This window comes from Salmo salar, chromosome 24, assembly GCF_965601325.2.
Source record: "Salmo salar chromosome 24, fSalSal1, whole genome shotgun sequence".
NCBI classification, from domain to species: domain Eukaryota; kingdom Metazoa; phylum Chordata; class Actinopteri; order Salmoniformes; family Salmonidae; genus Salmo; species Salmo salar.
Window position 1 is genome coordinate 27,158,519 of NC_138314.1, and position 26,882 is coordinate 27,185,400.

Sequence of the window (26,882 nt, forward strand, 5' to 3'; positions counted from 1 at the left end):
ACCGAATACAAAAATCTAAAGTTCAATGTGTATCAGGTACCAAGGTAAGACCCAAGTGCAAAATGTGTGAAGTAACAATGTTTATTGCAACAACAGGGGCAGGCAAACGACAGGTTAAGGCAGGCAGGGGTCGATAATCCAGAGTAGTGGCCAAGGTACAGGATGGCAGGCAGGCTCAGGGACAGGGACAGGTAGAGTGGTCAGGCGGGCGGGTACAGGGTCAGGACAGGCAAGAGTCAAAAACCAGGAGGACGAGAAAAACAGAAACTGGAAAAAGCCGGATCTGAGACACAAAACGCTGGTAGGCTTGAACAAACAAGACAAACTGGCAACATACATACAGAAAACACAGGTATAAATACACAGGGGATAATGGGGAAGATGGGTAACATCTTGGTGGAGACAATGTGTTTCCATTGCATTTTCAACTCTACCAATAGTTGTCACAAAAACCAAAAAGACTCTGGTCTTGGCATTTGGTATTTTAGGTATTTTATGAGGATCCCCATTAATTGCTGCAAAAGCCGCAGCTACTTTTCCTGGGGTCCACACAGAACATAAAACATGACATAACACAGAACATTAATAGACAAGAAGAGCTCAAGGACAGAACTATAAACATTTAAAAACAGCACACACAGTCTACATATCAGTACATACACAAACTATCTAGGTGAAATAGGGGAGAGGCATTGTGCTGTGAGGTGTTGCTTTATCTATTTTTTTAAACCAGGTTTGCTGTTAATTTGAGCAATATGAGATGGAAGGGAGTTCCATGCAATAATGGCTCTATATTATACTGTACGCTTTCTTCAATTTATTCTGGATTTGGGGACTGTGTGTTTTAAAGTACGTGTGCTCTAGCCAACAGCTCTCAGATACAGTGCGGGTAGGCTGTGTGGATAGGCTAGTCTACATTATGAGATTATTATGGATAAGAGCGAGAATATTTGAATTTGTCAAACAGCAGTCAAGCATTGATCAACATGTCACCAGAATAAGACCCTAAATATTTATTGGAACTGAGCATCAAGCTCATCAGTGTGCACTTTCAATGCCCTGTGAAGTTTATCATTTATTTAATCTGTAACCTAATCGATGGCATGGTTTCCTGAGTCGTAGTGGGAGGACCACGCAACATATCATCGCGTGACTCGATAAATATACTTTATGTTTTTCAATATCAATATTTCATAAAGACGTGTCGTTGCCATTTCTTGCATAATACATTTTAGATCCCACCATGTCAAATGAAAAATAATCTGTCGGCATTTATAAAATTGTATCGAAACGTCCTTTTTCCATCACAGCTGACGTGATTTTTTTATAAAAATACGGTATGACTTTACTTGCATATACAGTGAGGGGGAAAAAAGTATTTGATCCCCTGCTGATTTTGTATGTTTGCCCACTGACAAAGAAATGATCAGTCTATAATTGTAATGGTAGGTTTATTTGAACAGTGAGAGACAGAATAACAACAACAAAAAATCCAGAAAAACGCATGTCAAAAATGTTATATTGCATTTTAATGAGGGAAATAAGTATTAGACCCCTCTGCAAAACATGACTTAGTACTTAGTGGCAAAACCCTTGTTGGCAATCACAGAGGTCAGACGTTTCTTGTAGTTGGCCACCAGGTTTGCACACATCTCAGGAGGGATTTTGTCCCACTCCTCTTTGCAGATCTTCTCCAAGTCATTAAGGTTTCGAGGCTGACGTTTGGCAACTCGAACCTTCAGCTCCCGCCACAGATTTTCTATGGGATTAAGGTCTGGAGACTGGCTAGGCCACTCCAGGACCTTAATGTGCTTTTTCTTGAGCCACTCCTTTGTTGCCTTGGCCGTGTATTTTGGGTCATTGTCATGCTGGAATACCCATCCACAACCCATTTTCAATGCCCTGGCTGAGGTTCTCACCCAAGATTTGACGGTACATGGCCCCGTCCATTGTCCCTTTGATGCGGTGAAGTTGTCCTGTCCCCTTAGCAGAAAAACACCCCCAAAGCATAATGTTTCCACCTCCATGTTTGACGGTGGGGATGGTGTTCTTGGGGTCATAGGCAGCATTCCTCCTCCTCTAAACACGGCGAGTTGAGTTGATGCCAAAGAGCTCCATTTTGGTCTCATCTGACCACAACACTTTCACCCAGTTGTCCTCTGAATCATTCAGATGTTCATTGGCAAACTTCAGACGGGCATTTATATGTGCTTTTTTGAGCAGGGGTACATTGCGGGCGCTGCAGGATTTCAGTCCTTCACGGCTCAGTGTGTTACCAATTGTTTTCTTCGTGACTATGGTCCCAGCTGCCTTGAGATCATTGACAAGATCCTCCCGTGTAGTTCTGGGCTGATTCCTCACCGTTCTATAGGCCTATCACAACAGCTGTCACTTGACTGTCATTCAGAAAATAATTTCCTGGATCAGCTGATGATGGTCGACAATATCACTAACCCTAACTAAACAGCTGGATACAAAATGCGCACCCAACAAATATGTATATTAGCCTACACAAAGCCTATTGAAGAACCACACAAGTTGGGTGACTCTTTTGGTTAGAAGATTTACATTTTGTAATTGCATACATCATTTTGGGTTTGTGTGCCCATAAAAACAATTTTCATGGTGTAGCCTCAAATAGTGGTGCTGCTGTTAATTGCACCATCTAGTCTGGACACTTTCCTATGTGCAGTGCAGGTCATTCATAATTCCCACTCCTTTTCATATAGAATACTCTTCCAAGCTTTAGTGTGCTGCTGACAAACAAAAACAAGTTTATTTATTTAACCAGGCAAGTCAGTTAAAAACAAAATCTTATTTACAATGATGGCCTACCCCCAGACGACACTGGGCCAATTTTGCGCCACCCTATGGCACTCCCAATCACGTTTGGATGTGAAACAGCCTGGATTCGAACCAGGGACTGTAGTGACACCTCTTGCACTGAGATGGAGTGCCTTAGACCGGTGCGCCACTCGGGAGCCCCAAACAGCAGTGCAGAATCTCTAATAATTAGCCTATCCTAAAAACCTCAATGTTCTGAAAAGTATTATTTTATTACTCTTATTTAATATTGATAATTAGATATCAAGCAAATTCAAAGAAAATGAATTATTACAAGGTTGAAATAGATTTTTTTGATGAGGATTTTTTTATTGATTAATGAATGTATTATTAGATCTATAGATTACATTTGTCAAGTTATTCGCCCAACCTTGTTTTATTTATTCTGTCTAAAAGGAAGGCAACGATTGCAGCGCATTTTTATCTATTCATTTTACACAATATTCTGCTCATATGAACAAATGTATATACAATATTCTGCACATATGAACACATTTATTTTAGGACATAAGTGAACCAATATATGAGAGCCTTCAGACAGGTTTAAACGAGTTTCCCCACAGTGCCATGGAGCCACCAGCGCACACACACGTTGTTCCCCAGCCAATTGTGCACACACGGGCGGACGTAAGATTCACAGACAAAGGAGTTGACTTCTGCTGCAGCCTTCGCTATAAAATATAACATGTTGGGGCGCTGCTTCGATTCCTGACAGCCCTCTTATTTGGTAGAAATCACATAGGAAATATGGAGGCAGGTTCCCAGCGTCACTGTCAGTGATTCAGTCTCTCTGATGTAAGAGGCTTTTCTTTTCTCGCCAAAGAGAGCAGATGGTGAAAAGATCTCTGAGTTTTATATGTTTGACAGGACGTAATCAGTGTTATACTACAGCACTGATCTCATCCTTGGTGGCCCAATTCTCCCTGACTGATATCACCCCCAAACCAACCTGCGATTACACACCCTAGAAGCCACCATCTGTGATGTCATCTATTGATCACAATGAAACTCTTTCAAATTGAATCTAATATATAGATGATGATATGGCAAATATTTTATATGTAGCTGGGAAAGGCATTCTGTGAGTAGTTATGACTCGAGGAAATAAAAACCACAGGATCCATTCAAACAGACATTTAGGGCAAAACAGACCTTGGGAGCAAGGCTGGGGCCTCTATGGAAATGCCTCCTACGACCAGGATATGGCTGAACAGCTAGTCATACTCACAATGACCACCTACCTAGTTTGTCAATGAGCAGTTTTACTCCAGGCCCAGGTTACAGCTCATGGTCCCATAGACCAGGCTGTGTTTTCTCCAGTGAGACAGTGTGGCTAGGGGGAAAGGGGAAGGGGGGGGGGGGGGGGGGGCTTATTATTGTTTTTGGAGTGGTTTCACTGGGCTGCAGGCTGTGCTGTGGTAGGGTAGCCCAGCCGCTAAGTTCCGCGTTACAGCCGCATACTAACTAGGTCAGTATTACACTGCAACCAGGCTTAGCTTAACCCCGTTCTGCTGCTGCTGTGGCGATGCCTCCAATATGTTGCTCGTGTATGCCTGGGGAATCACAATAGACTGAGCACATATCTGTGATGCAGCAGCACTGACTGCATACTCTTTAGCCACTGGGTGTATATGACCATGCAGGGTGGGAGCAGGGTCGTAAGTCAGAACAAACACACACCGTTTTATACCAAGCAGGTTTTAGATTCTGTCAGATCTTCAGAGAGAGAATGTTCAACAACAAGGGTCAAGAGTTGTGATCCATTCCGCAGAGCCCCTGGCTCAGGATCACACACTGGGCCAGTTATGTAACTGAGCTCAGAGTAAAGCCAGACAGAATGTGCTGGCAGTCATGGCCACTGCACTGCACTCTAGCCATTAGAGCAACAAAGCCTCCCCACTGAGTCCCTTACACTAATACAGCCTGTGATGCGGCCTGCCACTTGCTAATGTGAGTGTGGGGTCGTCTGCAATGCCCTGTCACTAGGCTTCTTACTACACAGCACTCTCTCCTTTCTTCCTCCCTGTCAAAGAAAGCACACAGCTGGGCCGGTCTAGCATATACCAGATGAGTCCTGTCAGGTTTGGATACCATGCACCTACCTACAACCTGCACTCCAGAGCGAACTAGATCAAGAGACTAGCTTGTCACTCTGGTGGAAAGAATAACAGTTTATTTCAGGTCGTCACTGCGTGAACTGATGCATCACTTTGGTGCCAACCACCTCGGCTCCCCCCACTGTGCTCTGCTAAGCTGGTTCATGATGACATGACCCCATCACAGGGAAGGGAGGATATTGAGAGTGACCTCCCCAGGTTTCCATTGATTGCCCCAGTAATTCTAACTTGTTCAATCAAACCTACAGGAAAAGGGAGATATTTGCTTTGTGATCCTTGAAAACAGAGAGCTTTTTCAACGGAATATCCCAAAATAAAGAAATTCAAGCACCTGAAACACATTTACACCAAGGCGTGTTTTTGCATTCTTTCAAAATGGCTCACAATCTCTCAATTCCTTCCTGACAAGAAATATGCAAACAAATTGTTATTGTAATTTGCTTAATCCACTGTATGAGAGCGTGAGACTAAAGGAATAGACGGAAACAGCTGCACCCAAATCAATATTTAATTAGACTGTTCCCATTCCATAGAGGACGAGGGTGAAAAATAAATGTGCAACTTTGAAAACAGTGCCCCTAAGAATTCACCCAAATAAACTATTGATATTTATGGCAAAAGGAATTAATCTGAGGTAGAACATTATTGTTTTTGGTAGTATATTGACTTAACTGTGGAGCTAAATAATGGTAGTGCGATTACAGAGCTGCACCATTTCATATCAGAATACAATCATTAACTAAGTTGCTAAGATACAGCATTATGAAGCCCCCTATAATATCTTCTGGGGCGCAATACTACTGTCTCTTAGCAACAGCTAGTTTTCCACAGGCTTGAGATTAGTCTCATTTTTAGATTCAGATTCGGAGTGCTTAATAGTCACATGTACAGGGTTGCAGGTGTGATTGCAGGGTACAGTGAAAACATGCAGGACTAGGTGAAATAAAATAATGAAAATGGTAATAAAAACACATTTATCAGACATCCTACTGTCCTTGTACAGTTTACCTGTTCATCAAGCCCCCAGCCTATACAAACGGAGAAAGAAAGTGCAGTCGGCACTGTTTCCAATGCTACACTCCTTATTATTTAGTATTAATTTAGGGCAGGTGGACCAGCTGTTTAGAGCCCCTGTCACACCCTGATCTGTTTCACCTGTCTTGTGCTTGTCTCCACCCACCACCAGGTGTTTAGAAAAAAAAAAAAAGTTTTTAACTAGGCGAGTCAGTTAAGAACAAATTCTTATTTACAATGACGGCCTATTGAGATGCAGTGCCTTAGACCGTTGCGCCACTCGGTTGTCTCCCATTTTCCCCTGTGTATTTATACCTGCGTTTTTTGCTTGTCTATTGCTAGTTCGTCCCGGTCAAGTCCTACCAGCATGTTCCTGTGCTCTAGTTTTTCCTAGTCTTCCCAGTTTTGACCTTTCTGCCTGCCCTGATCTTGCCTGCCGTTCTGTACCTGCCTGACTCTGATTTGGATTACGACTCTTTGCCTGCCTCTTGTACTATAATAAACTCTGAGACTTGTACTATCCGCCTCCTGTATCTGCTTCTGGGTCTTAGCCTGATCCGTGATAGCCCCACCTGTTTAGCAAGACATTTTGGCATTAATACATGTCACATATCAGTTTGCAAACAATGTAAAAAAAAATATCTGCATTCAAACATGGTCTCTTTTTTGCTTTCTTGAGTAAGGCAGCTCCAAAATGCAGGTGTTTCAGCCTAGCTTAGTGCTTTCTGTGGTGGTGGGGCAGCCAGCGGAAAATACGGAACGTAGGGGTTGGTAATGTTCCCTAGTTGCGCCGTGATTGACTCAGTGTTCTGTCATTCATAGGGACACTACGTCACCGCAAAATCTATGGGGAGAGCTCGAAAATTCAAGCCCCTTGGGTGTTGCCATAGAGTTACCTTGGAAGTGCCCATACAAGAAAGCACTAGGTCATTGGCCACAGATAAAATTATGTCAAATCACGTCATATCTACCGTAGCTTTGATTGGGCTGATCATGTCAACCACATACTTTCAAAATGTTAGCTAGCATGCTAGACAAGCAGTCATCATCATGAATGATCAAGAAGATAATGGCGCTGGAGGGAATGGCTGACGTTTTACAGACTCCTAACCAATTGTGCTATTTTGTTCGTTTTTTCGCATTGTTATAACTTATTTTGTACATAATGTTGCTGCTACCGTCTCTTATGATCGAAAATAGCTTCTGGATATCAGAACAGCGATTACTCACCTCGAACTGGATGAAGATTGTTTCTTTAATGATTCCGACGCGAAGGATGTACTGCTTCTCCGAGACCAGGCCCAAATCTCTGTCATTCGCGTGAAGAAAATATGGAAATACAGGGGGCGGTGATCGGGGTGCCTTAAGAGAATTTGTCGATGAGTGGGTAACTCGCCTCTAGCATCCGTTCTATTGGCCAACGTGCAATCACTGGAAAATAAACTGGATGATTCTACTTTCGAGACTATCCGACCAACGGGACATTGAAAACTGTAATATCTTATGTTTCACCGAGGCATGGCTGAACAACGACATGGATAATATAAAGCTGGCTGGGTTTTCCGTGCATCGGCAGGACAGAACAGCTACGTCTGGTAAGATGAGGGGTGGGGGTGTGTGTCTATTTGTCAATAACAGCTGGTGCACGATGTCTAATATTAAATAAGTCTCGAGGTTATGCTCACCTGAGGTAGAGTACCTCATGATAAGCTGTATGCTGGCACTAAGACTGCACTCAATGAGCTGTGTATGGTCATAATCAAACAAGAAAATGCTCATCCAGAAGCAGTGCTCCAAGTGGGGACTTTAATGCAGGCAAACTTAAATCCGTTTTATGTCATTTCTCCCAGCATGTCACATGTGCAACCAGAGGAAAAACAACTCTGGACCACCTTTCCTCCACACACAGAGACGCATACAAAGCTCTCCCTCGTCCTCCATTTGGCAAATCTGACCATAATGCTATCCTCCTGATTGCTGTTTATAAGCAAAAACTAAAGCAGGAAGTACCAGTGACTCGCTCAATACAGAAGTGGTCAGATGATGCGGATGCTACGCTACAGGACTGTTTTGTTAGCACAGACTGGAATAAGTTCCGGGATTCATCCAATGACATTGAGGAGTATACCACCTGTCACCGGCTTCATCAATAAGTGCATCGACGACATCATCCCCACAGTGACCGTGCATATCCCAACCAGAAGCCATGGAAAACAGGCAACATCCACACCGAGTTAAAGGCTAGAGCTGCCACTTTCAAGGAGTGGGACACTAATCCGGACTCTTATAGGAAATCCCGCTATGCCCTCAGACGAACCATTAAACAGGCAAAGCGTCAATACAGGACTAAGATTTAATCCTACTAAAGGGCTTGCAAACTATTACGGACTACTAAAGGGAAACCCAGGCCCGAGCTACCCAGTGACGTGAGCCTACCAGATGAGCTAAATGCCTTTTATGCTCGCATGCATGAGAGCACCAGCTTTTCCAGACGACGGGGTGATCACGTCTCTCCGTAGCCGATGTGAGCAAGAGCTTTAAACAGGTCAACATTCACAAGGCCGCGGGGCCAGGCGGATTACCACGACGTGTACTCAAAGCATGCACGGACCAACTGGCAAGTGACATTTTCAACCTCTCCCTGACCGAGTCTGTAATACCTGGGGTTGCACATCTTGGGGAATATTCAGAGGTGGAAACTTTCAGTGGGAATTAATGGGAATGAACTGAAATACATGCAATATTAATACATTTAAAAGTAGATGTTTTTGCATTGGTTATATTTACCATATCATATGGAGACAGAAACAAACATTTTACCTTATCATAAGTAGACATAATTGCAAATGATTAAACCTTGCAATAGAAATCAAAAAAACTATTTAGTTACGAATTGAACTTTAATTAAATGAGTTGACTCTTCACATGGGATGATTTCACTGAACAACAAAAGGGAATATTGAATGATTCCCCAATGATCCATCGCATCTCCCAAAAACGTTTTCAACATACATCTGTAAAATGATAGTCTAGAAACTAAAGCTTTGGTTGTCTTTCTCTCAGGACTTCCTCAATGTCCAACTCTTGAACATCAGACTCTGAGGCCTCATCTTCACTGTCATTTTCCAACCTTGTTGAGGATGGCTCGTTGTCAGGCTCAAAAAGCCTCAAATTTGCCCGGATGGCCACCAATTTTTCAACCCTTGTATTGGTCAGCCTGTTGTGTGCTTTGGTGTGTGTGCTCCCAAACAAGGACCAGTTGCGCTCTGAGGCGGCTGATGTTGGTAGGATTTGGAGGATGATGGAGGCAACAGGGGAAAGAGCCTCAGATCCACAAAGTCCCTTCCACCAGGGGCTGATGAGATATGTTGGCACGACTGCCATATTGCATCTCCATCCCAAAGCCCTTGCTTGGAAGTGTACTTTGCCAGACTGCCAAGAACCTTGCCCTCATCCAGGCCAAGGTGGCGAGACACGGTAGTGATGACACCATAGGCCTTGTTGATCTCTGCACCAGACAGGATACTCTTGCCAGCATACTTGGGGTCCAACATGTACGCTGCGGCGTGGATGGGCTTCAGGCAGAAGTCTTCATGCTTTTTGATGTATTTCAGAACTGCAGTTTCATCTGCTTGGAGCAACAGTGAAGTGGGGAGGGCAGTACGGATTTCTTCTCTTACATCTGCAAGCAGAGTCTGAACATCAGACAGGATGGCATTGTCTCCCTCAATCCATGCAATAGCTACTGCTATAGGTTTCAGGCTGCTTACCACTCTCTCCCAAAATACATCATCCAGGAGGATCCTCTTGATGGGGCTGTTCATATCGGCAGACTGTGATATGGCCATTTCTTCGAGAGACTCCTTCCCCTCCAGGAGACTGTCAAACATGATGACAACTCAACCCCAACGGGTGTTGCTGGGCAGCTTCAATGTGGTGCTCTTATTCTTTTCACTTTCCTTGGTGAGGTAGATTGCTGCTGTAACTTGATGACCCTTCACATACCTAACCATTTCCTTGGCTCTCTTGTAGAGTGTATCCATTGTTTTCAGTGCCATGATGTCCTTGAGGAGCAGATTCAATGCATGAGCAGCACAGCCAATGGGTGTGATGTGAGGGAAGGACTCCTTCACTTTAACCCAGCAGCCTTCATGTTCGCAGCATTGTCTGTCACCTGTGCAAATACCCTCTGTGGTCCAAGGTCATTGATGACTGCCTTCAGCTCATCTGCAATGTAGAGACCGGTGTGTCTGCTGTCCCTTGTGTCTGTGCTCTTGTAGAATACTGGTTGAGGTGTGGAGATGTAGTTAATTATTCCTTGCCCACAAACATTTGACCACCCATCAGAGATGATCGCAATACAGTCTGCTTTCTCTATGATTTGCTTGACCTTCACTTGTACTCTGTTGAACTCTGCATCCAGCAAATGAGTAGATAAAGCATGTCTGGTTGGAGGGGTGTATGCTGGGCGAAGAACATTCAGAAATATCTTCCAATACACATTGCCTGTGAGCATCAGAGGTGAACCAGTTGCATACACAGCTCGAGCAAGACATTCAACAACATTTCTCTGACTACGTTCCTCCAGTCAAAACAACTTCTGATTCTGATTCCAGGAGGACCATGAGCTGTTGCTATCGATAAGGTGTCTGATTCATAATTTTCACCTCGAATAGAAGTAGAGGGACCTTTGTCAGAGGTTGCTTGTGAGCACTGAGGGAACTTTATGTACTTGGCCAGATGATTCTGCCTCTTTGTTGCATTCTTCACATATGATTTGGCACAGTTTTTGCAAATGTACACAGCTTTTCCTTCTACATTAGCTGCAGTGAAATGTTTCCACACATCAGATAGTGCCCGTGGCATTTTCCTGTAAAGATTAGAAAAAAAATGTTAAAAAAACAAATACAATTCCATGTACAGATAAATAGGTAAGTAGTTAGATTAAACAACTCCTTTGTAAGATAAATGTTTTAAAATGAAACATGTATAGAAACAGGTGAATTAACACTCAGTTAGCAGGCTCAAGCAAGCTAAAACCCACATGGTAACAAAAACTAACTAGCAGAAATTGTTAACAAGTTAGAAATGATTTAAACACACTTTGCTGTAGGCTACTATTTACTAGTTAACAAAACAGCATGTACGTCATGTAAAATATATTCACCCCACCCAGTATTGTAATCAAAACTTACCAGAAAGCATGTAGTCCTTGGCTCAGACAGTGTAGTAGTGTGGGCTCAATAGCATCTCATTAGTGTGCAAGATCTTGAGAATCAGCTGGACATGTGATGGAAGAGTGCACTGCACATGTGATGGAAGAATGGACTGTGCATGCAGAGGGTTCCAATTCCATTGAATTGTGGATAGTTTAACCAAAATATGCCACAAGACCAAGAATTGCCTTATGTGTATCCCGTAAAAAGGTTTACCTAAAGTTTTCGACCCTTTGCAACCTTAGTAATACCACGTTTCAAGCAGACCACAATAGTCCCTGTGCCCAAGAAAGCGAAGGTAACATGCCTAAACGTCGGTAGCCATGAAGTGCTTTGACTCACATTAACACCATCATCCCGGAAACCCTAGACCCACTCCAATTCGCATACCGCCCCCAAAAAATCCACAGATGACGCAATCGCACTCCACACTGCCCTTAACTTCTTTGGGATAGAAAACGGTATTTTGACATCCGGATGAAAAGCATGCCCAAAGTAAACTGCCTGCTACTCAGGCCCAGAAGCTAGGATATGCATATAATTGGTAGATATGGATAGAAAACTCTAAAGTTTCTAAAACTGTTAAAATAATGTCTGAGTATAACAGAACTCAAATGGCAGGCGAAACCCCGAAGACAAACCATCCAACACCAAAACACAAATCATCCTACCACTGTTATAATAGGGCGAAATCGTGCCCGATTGCAGTTCCTAGGGCTTCCACTAGATGTCAACAGTCTTTAGAAAGCGTTTCAGGCTGGTTTTTGGAAAAATTAGCCAGACATTGTAATTTTTCTAGGTGGCTCCCATTTTGGCTGTAGTGTTTCCAAGCGCGTGAATGAGAGCGTGTTCTTTGGTATTTTTCTCCGGTAAAGACAATAACGATTCTCCGTCTTAAATTTTATAGTTTATTTGCGTATTAGGGTACCTATTGTTTGATTATAAATGTTGATTGACTTGTTTGGATAAGTTTATTGGTAACGTTTGGGATTCATTTTGTATGCATTTTGAAGGAGGGAAACCGAGTGGATTATTGACTGAAGCGCACCAACTAAACTGAGTTTTTATGGATATAAAGAAGGACTTTATCGAACAAAAAGGACCATTTGTAATGTAACTGGGACCTTTTGGAGTGCCAACAGAAGATCTTCAAAGGTAAGGCATATATTATATAGCTATTTCTGACTTTCGTGTCGCAACTCCCTGGTTGAAAATGATTTGTTATGCATTTGTGTGCTGGGCGCTGTTCTCAGATAATCTCATGGTTTGCTTTCGCCGTAAAGCCTTTTTGAAATCTGACATGGCGGCTGGATTAACAACAAGTTAAGCTTTATTTTGATGTATTGCAGTTGTGATTTCATGAAAGTGTAATATTTATAGTAATTTAATTTGAATTTGGTGCTGTGCAATTTCACAGCTAGCGTCCCACTAATCCGAAAGAAGTTAACCACCTGGACAAAAGGAACACCTGTGAGAATGCTCTCCATTGACTATAGCTCAGCGTTCAACACCATAGTGCCCACAAAGCTCATCACTAAGCTAAGGACCCTGGGACTAAAAACCTCTCTCTGCAACTGGATCCTGGACTTCCTGACGGGCCGCCCCCAGGTGTTAAGGGTAGGCAACAACACATCTGTCATGCTGATCCTCAACACTGGGACCCCTCAGGGGTGCGTGCTTAGTCCCCTCCTGTACTCCCTGTTCACCCACGACTGCATGGCCAAGCACTACTCTAACACCATCATTAAGTTTGCTGACGACACAACAGTGGTAAGCCTGATCACAGACAACGATGAGACAGCCTATAGGGAGGAGGTCAGAGACCTAGCAGTCTGGTGTCAGGAAAACAACCTCTCCCTCAATGTGAGCAAGACAAAGGAGCTGATCGTGGACTACAGGAAAAGGAGGGCCGAACAGGCCCCCATTAACATCAACGGGGCTGTAATTAACATTGACAAGGCTGTAGTGGAGCGGGTGGAGAGTTTCAAGTTCCTTGGTGTCCAAATCACCAACAAACTATTATGGTCCAAACACACCAAGACAGTCGTGAAGAGGGCACAACAACATCTTTTCCCTCTCAGGAGACTGAAAAGATTTGACATGGGTCCCCAGGTCCTCAAAACGTTCTACAGCTGCACCATTGAGAGCATCCTGACTGGTTGCATCACCGCCTGGTATGGCAATTGCATGACATCTGACCACAAGGCGCTACAGAGGGTAGTGCATATGGACCAGTACATCACTGGGGCCAAGCTTCCTGCTATCCAGGACCTATATAATAGGCGGTGTCAGAGGAAGGCCCAAAAAATGGTCAAAGACTCCAGTCACTTGTCAAAGACTGTTTTCTCTCCAACCGCACGACAAGCAGTACCGGAGCGCCAAAAGGCTCCTTAACCTGTTGGGGCTAGGGGGCAGTATTTTCACGGCCGGATGAAAAACGTACCCAATTTAAACAGGTTACTACTCTGGCCCAGAAAATAGAATATGCATATGATTAGTATATTTTGATAGGAAACACTCTGAAGTTTCTAAAACTGTTTGAATGGTGTCTGTGAGTATAACAGAACTCATATGGCAGGCAAAAAAACTGAGAAAAATTGAATCAGGAAGTGGGAGAAACTCTTCCATTGGCTGTCAACAATCTTTAGGAACTGGTTTCTGGGCAGAAAATTGTGGCTCAGTCAATCACTGGCCAGTCTGAGGACAGGTGTCTTATGACGCGCATGCACGTGACTTCGTCGTTTTTTATTTTTCTTCTGGGATGAATACCTATTGCCCGGTTGTAAAATTATCGCAATTTTACGTTAAATACCCTAAAGGATTGATTGTAAACATCGTTTGACGTGTTTCTACAAACGGTAAATTAACTTTTGACCATTTCGTCTTCTGTTCTGGATGGGTCAACAAAATGGACGTATTTGGACATAAATGATGGACTTTGCAGAACAAATGAACATTTCTTGTGGAAGTGGGTGCCCTTCCGAGTGCATTCCGCCGAAGATCAGCAAAGGTAAGAAAATATTTCGAACATATTTTTAGAGATTTGTCGACGCTGTGGTTGTAGGCTAACTGTATAGCTTAGCATTGAAGGCTAAGTTCTATACTCAGAATATTGAACAATGTGCTTTTTCCGTAAAGTTATTTTGAAATCTGACAAAGTGGTTGCATAAAGGTGTAGATGATCTCTAATTCTTTAAATAATTGTTATACATTTACAGAACTCATAAACGTTGACAAAATTTATGTGCCTATTCACCGGAAGTTAACCTGTTAGGGCTAGGGGGCAGTATTTGCACGGCTGGATAAAAACATTTACCCGATTTAATCTGGTTACTAATCCTACCCAGTAACTAGAATATGCATATACTTATTATATATGGATAGAAAACACTCTAAAGTTTCTAAAACTGTTTGAATGGTGTCTGTGAGTATAACAGAACTCATTTGGCAGGCAAAACCCTGAGACATTTTCTGACAGGAAGTGGATACCTGATGTGTTGTATTACCTTTAAACCTATGCCATTGAAAAACACAGGGGCTGAGGAATATTTTGGCACTTCCTATTGCTTCCACTAGATGTCACCAGCCTTTATAAAGTGTTTTGAGTCTTCTGGAGGGAGATCTGACCGACCAAGAGCCATGGAACGATGATGGCCCATTAGACACCTGGCGCGCGAGTTCATGTTGGGTACCCTCGTTCCAATACGTTATAAAAGAGAATGCATTCGTCCACCTTGAATATTATTCATGTTCTGGTTAAAAAAGGCCCTAATGATTTATGCTATACAACGTTTGACATGTTTGAACGAACGTAAATATATTTTTTCCCCTCGTTCATGACGAGAAGTCCGGCTGGCTTAGATCATGTGCTAACAAGACGGAGATTTTTGGACATATAAATGATGAGCTTTTTTGAACAAAACTACATTCGTTATGGACCTGTGATACCTGGAAGTGACATCTGATGAAGAGAATCAAAGGTAATGGATTATTTACATAGTATTTTCGATTTTAGATCTCCCCAACATGACGGCTAGTCTGTATCGCAACGCGTATTTTTCTGGGCGCAGTGCTCAGATTATTGCAAAGTGTGATTTCCCAGTAAGGTTATTTTTAAATCTGGCAAGTTGATTGCGTTCAAGAGATGTAAATCTATAATTCTTTAAATGACAATATAATATTTTACCAATGTTTTCTAATTTTAATTATTTAATTTGTGGTGCTGACTTGACTGCCGGTTATTGGAGGGAAACGATTTCCTCAACATCAATGCCATAGTAAAACGCTGTTTTTGGATATAAATATGAACTTGATAGAACTAAAAATGCATGCATTGTCTAACATAATGTCCTAGGAGTGTCATCTGATGGAGATTGTAAAAGGTTAGTGCATCATTTTAGCTGGTTTTATGGTTTTGGTGACCCTGTCTTTGAATTGACAAAACATTACACACAACTCTTGTAAATGTACTGTCCTAACATACTCTAAATTTATGCTTTCGCCGTAAAACCTTTTTGAAATCGTAAAACGTGGTTAGATTAAGGAGATGTTTATCTTTCAAAGGGTGTAAAATAGTTGTATGTTTGAAAAATTTGAATTTTGACATTTATTTGGATTCAAATTTGCCGCTCTTGAAATGCACCTGCTGTTGATGGAGTGCACCACGGGTGGGACGCTTGCGTAGAGGTTAAGGGGAGAAAACATTTTCTGAACGTCACGCGCCAATGTAAAAATTGGGTTTGATCGAACAAAAAATGCATGTATTGTCTAACATGATGTCCTAGGAGTGTCATCTGATGAAGATTGTCAAAGGTTAGTGCTTAATTTTAGCTGTATATCTGGTTTTGTGACAGCTATCCGTGCTTGGAAAATGTTTTTGTTTTTTTGTTGCTAATGTGCTATGCTAAAATAATCAGTTTTGATTTCACCGTAAAGCTTTTTTGTAATCGGACAATGTGATTGTATTAACGAGTAGAGTATCTTTAAAATGCCGTATAATACTTGAATTTTTATTTTTCGATTTTCTTTTTAAATTTCGCACCGTGCTATCTCATTGGTTGTTGTCCAACCAATCCCGTTAACGGGATTTTATCCTCTAGAGGTTAACAGCTTCATCCCCCAAGCCATAAAACTGCTGAACAATTAATCAAATGGCCAGCCGGACTATTTACATTGACACCAACCCCTTTGTTTTTACACTGCTGCTACTCACTGTTCATTATCTATGCATAGTCACTTTACCCCTACCTACATGTACAAATTACCTTGACTAACCTGTACCTCCGCACATTGACTCGGTACCGGTACTCCCTGTATATAGTATCGTTATTTTATTGCACATTTTTTATTTTAGTTTATTTTGTAAATATTTTCTTAACTCTTTCTCGAACTGCATTGTCGGGGCTACAGGTTAGCAATGAACCCCGAGTCGGGATTGCTAACAAGGCTGGAAATTCAAAACATCAAAAATCTAATAATTTCAATTTCTCAAACAATCAACTATTTTACACAATTTAAAAGATAAACATCTCCTTAATCTAACCACATTGTTCGATTTTCAAAGAGGCTTTACGGCAAAAGCATAAAGTTAGATTATGTTAGGACAGTACATAGCCACAAAAGTACAAACATCCATTTTCAATTCAAGGTCAGGCGTCACCAAAAGCAGAAACCAGCTAGAATTATGCACTAACCTTTGTCAATCTCCATCAGATGACACTCCTAGGACATTATGTTATACAATACATGCATTTTTTGTTCCATCAAGTTCATATTTATATCCAAAAACAGCATTTTACAGTAGCGTGAAATTCAGATTTTTTTCTTCTCTGAAATGCTTCCGGTGAACATAACAAAATTACTATTCGAAAACATTGGTAAATTATAATATTGTCATTCAAAGAATAATATATTATCATCTCGTAATTGCTACCGAATGGCCAGATCTCAAAATAACTTTACTGGGAAATCACATTTTGCAATAAACGGGGTGCTATGCTAAGAACAATAAGCTATGCTATACAGTTAGCATCATCTAATATCGATAATAACATTGTAAATATCCCCTTACCTTTGATTATCTCCATCAGAAGGCAGGCATCCCAGGTCCGGAAGGCATCCCAGGTCCGGAACAAATGTGGTTTCTTTTGACAAAGTTCATAATTTATGTCCAAATAACACCAAGTACTTAGCGTTCATTATGCTCCCACAAAACGTGGTGGGGGGGGGTGTAAAATCACGCCGAAAAGCTAAAAAAACCTAGTAAATAATCTATTTACGTTTGTTCAAACATGTCAAATGTTGTTTAGCATTAATCTTTTGGTCCATTTTTAACGTTAAACATCAGTAATATTTTCACACAACCTATCCTATGTCTAGATAAACAATGATGACAAACTCACGCTTCTCAGATTTATGCGCAGGCGCAAAAAAATGAAGTGATGACATGTCAACTTCCTTGCATTCTAATTTGCTCTCTGTTTATCATAGACGCTTCAAACAACTTTATAAAGATCGTTGACATCTAGTGGAAGCCGTAGGTGTTGCGAAATGAATCCTTTCTCACTATGGCATCTATAAAACAATGACACTAAATAGTACAGTCACAAAATTCACATTTTTTTGGATCTATTTTTCACAGGTTTTTGCCTGCAATATGAGTTTTGTTATACTTACAGACACCATTCAAACTGTTTTAGAAAATTCAGAGTGTTTTCTATCCAAATGTGTTAATAATATGCATATCCTAGCTTCTGAGTTGGTGTAGGAGGCAGTTAAAAATGGGCACATATTTTTTTCAAAATGTCTCAATACTGCCCCCGAGCCCCAACAGGTTAAGGGCTTGTAAGTAAGCATTTCACAATAAGGTCTACACAGGTTGTATTCGGCGCATGTGACAAATACAATTTGATTTGAATCACATCGACAATCGACTGGAAAATCGTTTCGATCCTTGTCATATGAAGATAAACTATAGATAAAACGTATCGGTAGTCATTGGCCATTGGATATAAACATTACACAACAAGTTGGAAATCGCAAATTCAACAATGAGTGATTTGGAAGGAATCAGTGGCTAACTGCAAGCATTGCAAAGCAATCACTAGCCTGCTATTCAGTGGAGTGGGTGTGTGATCCAAGTCTGGGTTTAAGGGTCTCTTTTCCAAGGTTAAAAGGATAAACTTTTAACACCATGAGCCAGAAAAGGTTGAATACATTGGCCATGCAGTCAATCGAGCATGACTTACAGTTGAAGTCAGAAGTTTATATACACTTAGGTTGGAGTCATTAAAACTCGTTTTTCAACCACTCCACAAATTTCTTGTTAACAAACTATAGTTTTGGCAAGTCGGTTAGGATATCTACTTTGTGCATGACACAAGTCATTTTTCCAACAATTGTTTACAGACAGATTATTTCACTTAGAATTAACTGTATCACAATCCAGTGGGTCAGAAGTTTACATACCTAGTTGACTGCCTTTAAACAGCTTGGAAAATTCCAGAAAATGATGTCATGACTATAGAAGCTTCTAATAGGCTAATTGACATCAATTGAGTCAATTGGAGGTGTACCTGTGGATGTATTTCAAGGCCTACCTTCAAACTCGGTGCCTCTTTACTTGACATCATGTGAAAATCAAAAGAAATCAGCCAAGACCTCAGAAAAGAAGTTGTAGACCTCCACAAGTCTGGTTCATCCTTGGGAGCAATTTCCAAACGCCTGAAGGTACCACGTTCATCTGTACAAACAATAGTACGCAAGTATAAACACCATGGGACCACGCAGCCGTCATACCGCTCAGGAAGGAGACGCGTTCTGTCTCCTAGAGATGAACGTACTTTGGTGCAAAAAGTGCAAATCAATCCCAGAACAACAGCAAAGGACCTTGTGAAGATGCTGGAGGAAACAGGTACAAAAGTATCTATATCCACAGTAAAACGAGTCCTATATCGACATAACCTGAAAGACTGCTCAGCAAGGAAAAAGCCACTGTTCCAGAACCGCCATAAAAAAAGCCAGTCTACGGTATGCAACTGCACATGGGGACAAAGATCATACTTTTTGGAGAAATGTCCTCTGGTCTGATGAAACACAAATAGAACTGTTTGGCCAAAATGACCATCGTTATGTTTGGAGGAAAAAGGGGGAAGCCGAAGAACACCATCCCAACTGTGAAGGACGGGGGTGGCAGCATCATGTTGTGGGGGTGCTTTGCTGCTGGAGGGACGTGTGCACTTCACAAAATAGATGGAACAGCTCAAGACAGTCAGGTAGTTAAAGCTTGGTCGCAAATGCGTCTTCCAAATGAACAATGACCCCAAGCATACTTCCAAAGTTGTGGCAAAATGGCAGAGTCAAGGTATTGGAGTGGCCATCACAAAGCCCTGACCTCAATCCTATAGAACATTTGTGGGCAGAACTGAAAAAGCGTGTGCGAGCAAGGAGGCCTACAAACCTGACTTAGTTACACCAGCTCTGTCAGGAGAAATGGTTCAAAATTCACCCAACTTATTGTGGGAAGCTTGTGGAAGGCTAGCCAAAACATTTGACCCAAGTTAAACAATTTAAAGGCAATGCTACCAAATACTAATTGAGTATATGTAAACTTCTGACCCACTGGTAATCTGATGAAAGAAATAAAAGCTGAAATAAATCATTCTCTCTACTATTATTCTGATATTTCACATTCTTAAAATAAAGTGGTGATCCTAACTGACCTAAGACAGGGAATTTCTACTAGGATTAAATGTCAGGAATTGTGAGACTGAGTTTAAAATGTATTTGGCTAAGGTGTATGTAAACTTCTGACTTCCAACTGTATGTCATGTTCAAAACAACTGGAAACTCAGAACTGGGAAATCTCAGACTTCAGTGAGTTCAAGACAACTCGTAACTCAGGAAAAAAAACTAGCTCCGACTGGGAAAATACGTTTTGAACGGTCATCCAACTCGAGCCTCTTTCTAGAGCTCCGACCTGAAGTTCTGTCATGGCCTGATCTGTTTCAGCTGTCCTTGTGCTTGTCTCCACCTCACCTCCAGGTGTCGCTCATCTTCCCCACTTATCCCCTGGGTATTTATACCTGTGTTTTCTGTCTGTCTGGGTCAGTTCGTCTTCTTTGTTCAAGTCAACCAGCGTTTTGTCTCAGCTCCTGCTTTTACCCACTCTTTTTCTCGTCCTCCTGGTTTTGACCCTGGCCTATCCCGACTGAGCCTGCCTGCCGTCCTGTGCCCCTACTCTGGATTACCAACCTCTGCCTGACCTGACCCTGAGACTGCCGTCCTGTACCTTGGCCCCACTACTCTGGATTATCGACCCCTGCCTGCCTTGACCTGTCATTTGCCTGCCCCTGTTGTTACAATAAACATTGTTACTTCACACATTTTGCACTTGGGTGTTTCCTGAAACCTGAAAGATCACTAACGTCATGTTAACCTTTTTTTTTTTTTGGAGTTCCCAGTTGTCTTGAAAGCACCATAAATCCAGAGAATGACAGACTTTTTTGCCAGAATTTGCCCACAAGGACTGCCGCGTCATCTTCCTGTTCCAGTGAGCAAAGCACAACAAGGCGAGTCAAAAAATGTGTTATGCTGCTACATAAATTATGTAATATGCCAGGGAGATACGTAGCTGTAGCTAAGAAAGTAATACTAAGTGTATGTTGTGTAGTAAGCTGTGCCTCACCCAAATAATTTGGTCCCTTTCCCCCTCATAACTTAGCCTACTGTTCTGACTTGGTGGTACACATGTAGCCTGTAGCCTGTTTTAGAGAAATGTCATCATTGAGTATTGTAAGAGCTTTCTTTGTGTGCTTATATTCCCCCTTTATTTATTCTACGGTTCTGACTTGGTGAACAGGGAGAATACTGTAAGAACGGCCCATGTTCTGAATTCTGTCGCTGTACATTTCAAAAGTGCTGAACAACTAATTATATTGACTACGTCTGTCCTAGCTCGGTCATTAATGCCTTAATCAAAATTAGGGATAGCCTAATTTGTACATCTCAATTGTCAGTAGAAACCTCATTTCTTAAACTCTCTAGGGGTTACTAGGCTATCCCTAATTAGGCTATCCCTATCCCTAATTAGGGATAGCCTAGTTTGTACATCTCAATTGTAAGTAGAAACCACATTTCGTTAACCTCTCTAGGGGGTGTGGGACGCTACAGTCCCACCTGGCCAACATCCAGTGAAATTGCAGAGCGCCAAATTCAAATTAAATTACTATAAATATTTAACTTTCATAAAATCCCAAGTGCAATACATCAAAATAAAGCTTATCTTGTTGTTAATCCAGCCGCCGTGTCAGATTTCAAAAGACTTTACGGCGAAAGCAAACCATGCGATTATCTGAGAACAGCGCCCAGCAGACAAATCATTACAAACAGTAACCAGCCAAGTAGAGGAGTAACAAAAGTCAGAAATAACGATAAAATTGATCACTTACCTTTGATGATGTTCATATGGTTGCACTCCCAAGACTCCATGTTACACAAATGTTTGTTTTGTTCGATAAAGTCCCTCTTTATACGTTGGTGTGTTTTGTTCAGTAATCCATTGGAACAAAGCATAGTCACAGCAGGCAGACGAAAAATCAAAAAAGTACCATAAAAGTTTGTAGAAACATGTCAAACGATGTTTATAATCAATCCTCAGGTTGATTTCGGCATAAGTAATCGATCATATTTCAACCGGACAATAGCTTCATCAATAGAAAAGGCAAAACAACAAAGGTGCGCTCCCGGTCATGCGCAGGACTCATGTCTGGAAATTTCCACTGTCCTCTCATTGAAAGTGGTGTTTCTCCCTCATTTTTCAGAGTAAACGCCTGAAACAATGCCTAAAGACTGGCCACATGTAGTGGAAGCCATAGGGATCGTGAACTGGGTCATAAGTCTTTGTATGGTGGATAGGCTTTCAATGGAAAAACAGACATTTCAAAATAATAGCACTTGGACAGATTTTTTTTTGCCATATCAGTTCTGTTATACTCAACATTATTTTAACAGTTTGAAACTTGTGTTTTCTATCCAAATCTACCAATTATATGCATATCCTAGCTTCTGGGCCTGAGTAGCAGGCAGTTTACTGTGGGCACGCTTTTCATCCAAAATTCCGAATGCTGCCCCCTACCCTAGTGAGGTTAAGCAAGTCTATCACGTGGAAACAGGAGACACAGGGCTGTGAGACATGGTTTTAATTCTAGACACAGGAAAGGTGCCGGCGCATCTGGCTTGACCTTGTTGGATACCGGTCGGTGCTGCGGAAGCGAAGTGGCCCGGGTCTTACTGAACCCCTCCCAGATGTCCTGGTACTCCGCGGGAATGGCGGAGAGGTCCGGGAAAATTTCAAAGCCCCCAGGAAGACGTCCCGGGCAGGCAGAGCTGACTTCAGGCAATGAGTGTGGCAGAACGGGCTCCAGCCCACGATGGCACCAGTAGACAAGTCAATTGAGGGATTGTGTCGCTGAAGCCAAGAGAATCCCACTACCACGGGACCTGCAGAGACTCAATTAGCAGGAATTGGATCGTCTAGCTGTGGTTCCCTGACACTCGTAGGTTGATGGGGGTGGTATAGTGGGTGACCCGGCCTATAGAGTGCCCGTCCAGCACTCTAACATCTATGGGAATGGAGAGGGTTTGAGTGGGGATGCCCAGCTCGGACGCCAGGATAACATCCATAAGACTCTTAGCGGCCCACGAGTCGATGAGTATTTGGAGAGACTTGGACTGGTCGCCCCCACAGCAGGGTGGTATGGAGAAGGGGGCGAGTAAGGGGAGAAGCAAAATTATCCTTAAGACCCACCAGAGCACTCATTCCTACCAATGAGCTAGGTCTCTTGAAGGGACAGGTAGACACATAATGACTGGCAGTACTGCAATACAGACAACTCTGGGTGTTAAGTCTGCGTCCGCGTTCGGCTAGAGACAGCCTAGCCCTGCCGAGCTGCATCGGCTCGGGAAGAGGCAAATCGGCTGTCTTCGGAGGCTCTTGGAAAAACTCGGGGTAGCTCAGATCCTCTCGGGGACATAGACACTGGGGACTTCCGGAGTTCATCAGATGCAAGGTGGGATCCTTGAGTGAGCAATTGGGACCGCTATCAGACCTCTTCTCCTTCCTACATTCCCATAGCGACCATCAATCCGGATGGTTAAAGCGATGAGTGAGTGAGATCCGTTGGTAGTTCCTGGGCTGGAAGCTCGTCCTTTACTTCCTCCGATAATCCGTGCAGGAAGGTGTCGAACGGCGCTTCCGGGTTCTCTGCTGCTAGCGTGTGGAAATCGACTGCATAGTCTGCCACACTGAGGGGGTCCTGCCGAAGCTGGAGTAACTTCCGGGCAGCCTCTCCCCCGGACACCGGAACCTCAAACTTTTTTCACCTCCGCCACAAATTCCTCCAGAGTGAGGCAGATGGTGGATTGTTTCTCCCACACCGCCGTGGCCCAGGTGAGTGCCCTCCCGGACATCGGCATGATGATGTACGCTATCCTCGAGCGGTCCGAGGGGAACGGCTACCCGCCGGGTTACTGAGGGGCTGGAAGGTTACCGTCGTGGTAGGCTGCCTAGTAGGCAACCCATGGAATTTCTCCCGCAATTCATCCAATGCTAGGTTGTGACATTCGGCCATGGCATGGAACTCTTCCATCAGACCGCGAAGCAACTCCTCGTGCCTACCAATGGTGGCTCCTTGGGAGGAGATGGCGTTGCGGAGCTGGTCCAAGTCTGCTGGGTCAGTCGTACTATCAGGTAAGACCTAAGTGCAGACTGTGTTGAAGTAACAATGTGTATTGCAACAGTAGGGGCAGGCAAATGACAGGTCAAGGCAGGCAGGGGTCAATAATCCATAGTAGTGGGACCAAGGTACAGCACGGCAGGCAGGCCCAGGGTCAGGTCAGGCAGAGGTTAGTAATCCAGAGTAGGGGCAAAGGCACAGGATGGCAGGCAGGCTCAGAGTCAGGACAGGCAAGGGTCAAAACCAGGAGGGCGAGAAAAAGGGAGACTGGGGAAAACAGGAGCTGAGACAAAAACGTTGGTTGACTTGACAAACAAGACGAGCTGGCAACAGACAAACAGAGAACCCAGGTGATAATGGGGAAGATGAGCGGCACCTGGAGGTGGGGTGGAGACAAGCACAACGACAGGTGAAACAGATCAGGGTGTGACAGCCATATCAGCTATGTTTTTTTGAAAGGCAGTAAACTGTTTCGCTGCCAGACAAGGCTCCGCTGAAAGCCATGTGCAGAAGTGGTAAGGATTCATTCCATGGTGCTGAAAAGAAAGCTCTGCTTTTGGGACAGCTTTATGTAGGCCCTAACAGTTTGTGTGCACCATTTGTCACCATTATAGTGCAATTAATGTATTGTTTAGTCTTGTGTAGTGGCTTTGCTTGGGGAGTTTGCCCCACCAAGATGTACATGCTCAAATCGCCACCGATTGAGGCCCAAGATGAATCAGAGTACAAGAGCTAGTCAGGAGTACGAACTGGTACAAAACCCATCCTGTTTGGCTGAGGATTGGCATCAAATCACGTTCACATGTTAAGGTTGGGCAATTCCATGGTAATGCAATTACGGTGAGACTCAGTATTTGATTTCAATGGTTTTTGTTTGGTATAGATTTCAGCATAATTCCGTTAGCATGGAATTGACCAGTTGCTAACGCACATCATGATTTAGAAAGGTGCTAAAGAAAAGACTGGCCAGGTTCATGCATGTTTCACCTCCTGCATTCGGCTGTCTGTATATGTGCACATACTGTATGTGCTAATGAGCATATTGTCAGCCTAATGGGTACAGGTCAAGTCATTATCACTAATCATCATGCCTGAAAACACGAGCTCACAGCTCAGTAGCTTTTGTTTTGACTGATGAGCCCTGTGGCCAAGGATATATTCCCCGTTTGTTGTTGTTGGTCCCCTGTGGATTTATTTTGGTAAAGAGCACAGCGGGGACACAGTAAAATATAGCTTCTTACAGACGAGTGAATTAAAAAGTAGCAACTTCCTACCAACATGGTCTGGGAGCCAAGCAGATTCTTATTGCAATATAGTGGCGCTACCAAGAGGAGCTCATCCTTCCTATGCAACAACTGAAACAGTACATCTCATACCGTGCTATATCCACATAGAGTACCTCATCCTCAACTACTTTCAAATCAAATTTTATTAGTCACATGCACCGAATACAACAGGTGTAGACCTTACAGTGAAATGCTTACTCACGCGCCTCTAACGAACAGTGCAGTTTCAAAAAATATGGATAAGAATAAGAGAAAAGTAACAAGTAATTAAAGAGCAGCAGTAAAAAATTATATATACAGGGGGGTGCCGGTACAGAGTCAATGTGCGGGGGCACCAGTTAGTTGAGGTAGTATGTACATGTAGGTAGAGTTATTTAAAGTGACTATGAATAGATGACAGAGAGTGGCAGTGATGTGGAGAGGCAATACAAATAGTCTGGGTAGCCATTTGATTAGATGTTCAGGAGTCTTATGGCTTGGGGGTAGAAGCTGTTTAGAAGCCTCTTGGACCTAGACTTGGCACTCCGGTACCGACCGCTTGCCGTGTGGTAGCAGAGAGAACAGTCTATGACTAGGGTGGCTGGAGTCTTTGACCATTTTTAGGGCCTTCCTCTGACACCACCTGGTATAGAGGTCCTGAATGGCAGGAAGCTAGGCCCCAGTGATGTACTGGGCCGTTCACACTACCCTCTGTAGTGCCATGCGGTCGGAGGCCGAGCAGTTGCCATACCAGGCAGTGATGCAACCAGTCAGGATGCTCTCGATGGTGCAGCTGTAGAACCTTTTAAGGATCTGAGGACCCATGCCAAATCTTTTCATTTGATTGACCCCGTTTTGGTCTTTATGAAGAGAACTGTGGCACTACTAGAGACACTTTACAGATCAGAAATATGCTCATCCTAGATCCGATCAGCTCATATGTCCTTGAGGAAATGTGAAGGAATCCCAGGCAGGCAGCTCTGATCCAGACGTCTGCAAGCCTATTACATCCTGGTCCTCCCCCAGGTTCCAGGCTGGATCAGGTCAGTATGCTGTGATCTGGAACCAATAGGTTATAAATGTAATCCAAGCCCTCTGTTCCTGGCCATGCAATTAAATAGACCTAAGTGAGAACAACACACAGACACACTGACAAAGTTCCAATAGCAAATGTGATAGAATGCCAAAGTTAAATATGAGTAGGACTAGAACTGTAATACAGAAAGGCTGGACGGTCCATCAGTATATGAGAGAAATCCCCTAAAGCGTGAGGCTGGGGGGTCTGGGAGCCAGCTAATCTGTGTAAATCACAGTGCTTACCAGCTGGGAGAGAGCTGGCCTGGCCTAGGTTAGACCACTGCTACATTAGCTGGGTTAGCACTGTTGGCTCAGACTGTCTGAGCAGGATCATATTATGTGTGGTAGTATTATTGTGTGCGGGCAGGACTAGCCCCATATGTCCCTGCCCTCAGAATAACCCCCTGGCCTAGTTGCCCTTTCACCCACTTCTCACTTGATCTATCTATACTGCAGGGTTCCCCAACTGGCTGCCCGCAGTGATTTATTTTTACGGCACTATTTTTTAAATAACGTTTTTATTTTTTATTGTTGGACATAAGACAGTAAAAACACCAGCAAATCAGCTCTAAGTGATTTGTAATTATGGAAATCTGTTCCAAAGTATTATTTTCC

At 43.0% G+C, this 26,882-nt stretch overlaps 1 protein-coding gene across 2 annotated transcripts in view; it reads right to left on the reverse strand.

Moving 5' to 3' along the window:
- The window catches only part of LOC106585447 (multiple epidermal growth factor-like domains protein 9), a 48,482-nt gene that overhangs the window by 11,160 nt on the left and 10,440 nt on the right, over positions 1–26,882 (reverse strand). The gene's annotated exons all lie outside the window — the stretch shown is intronic.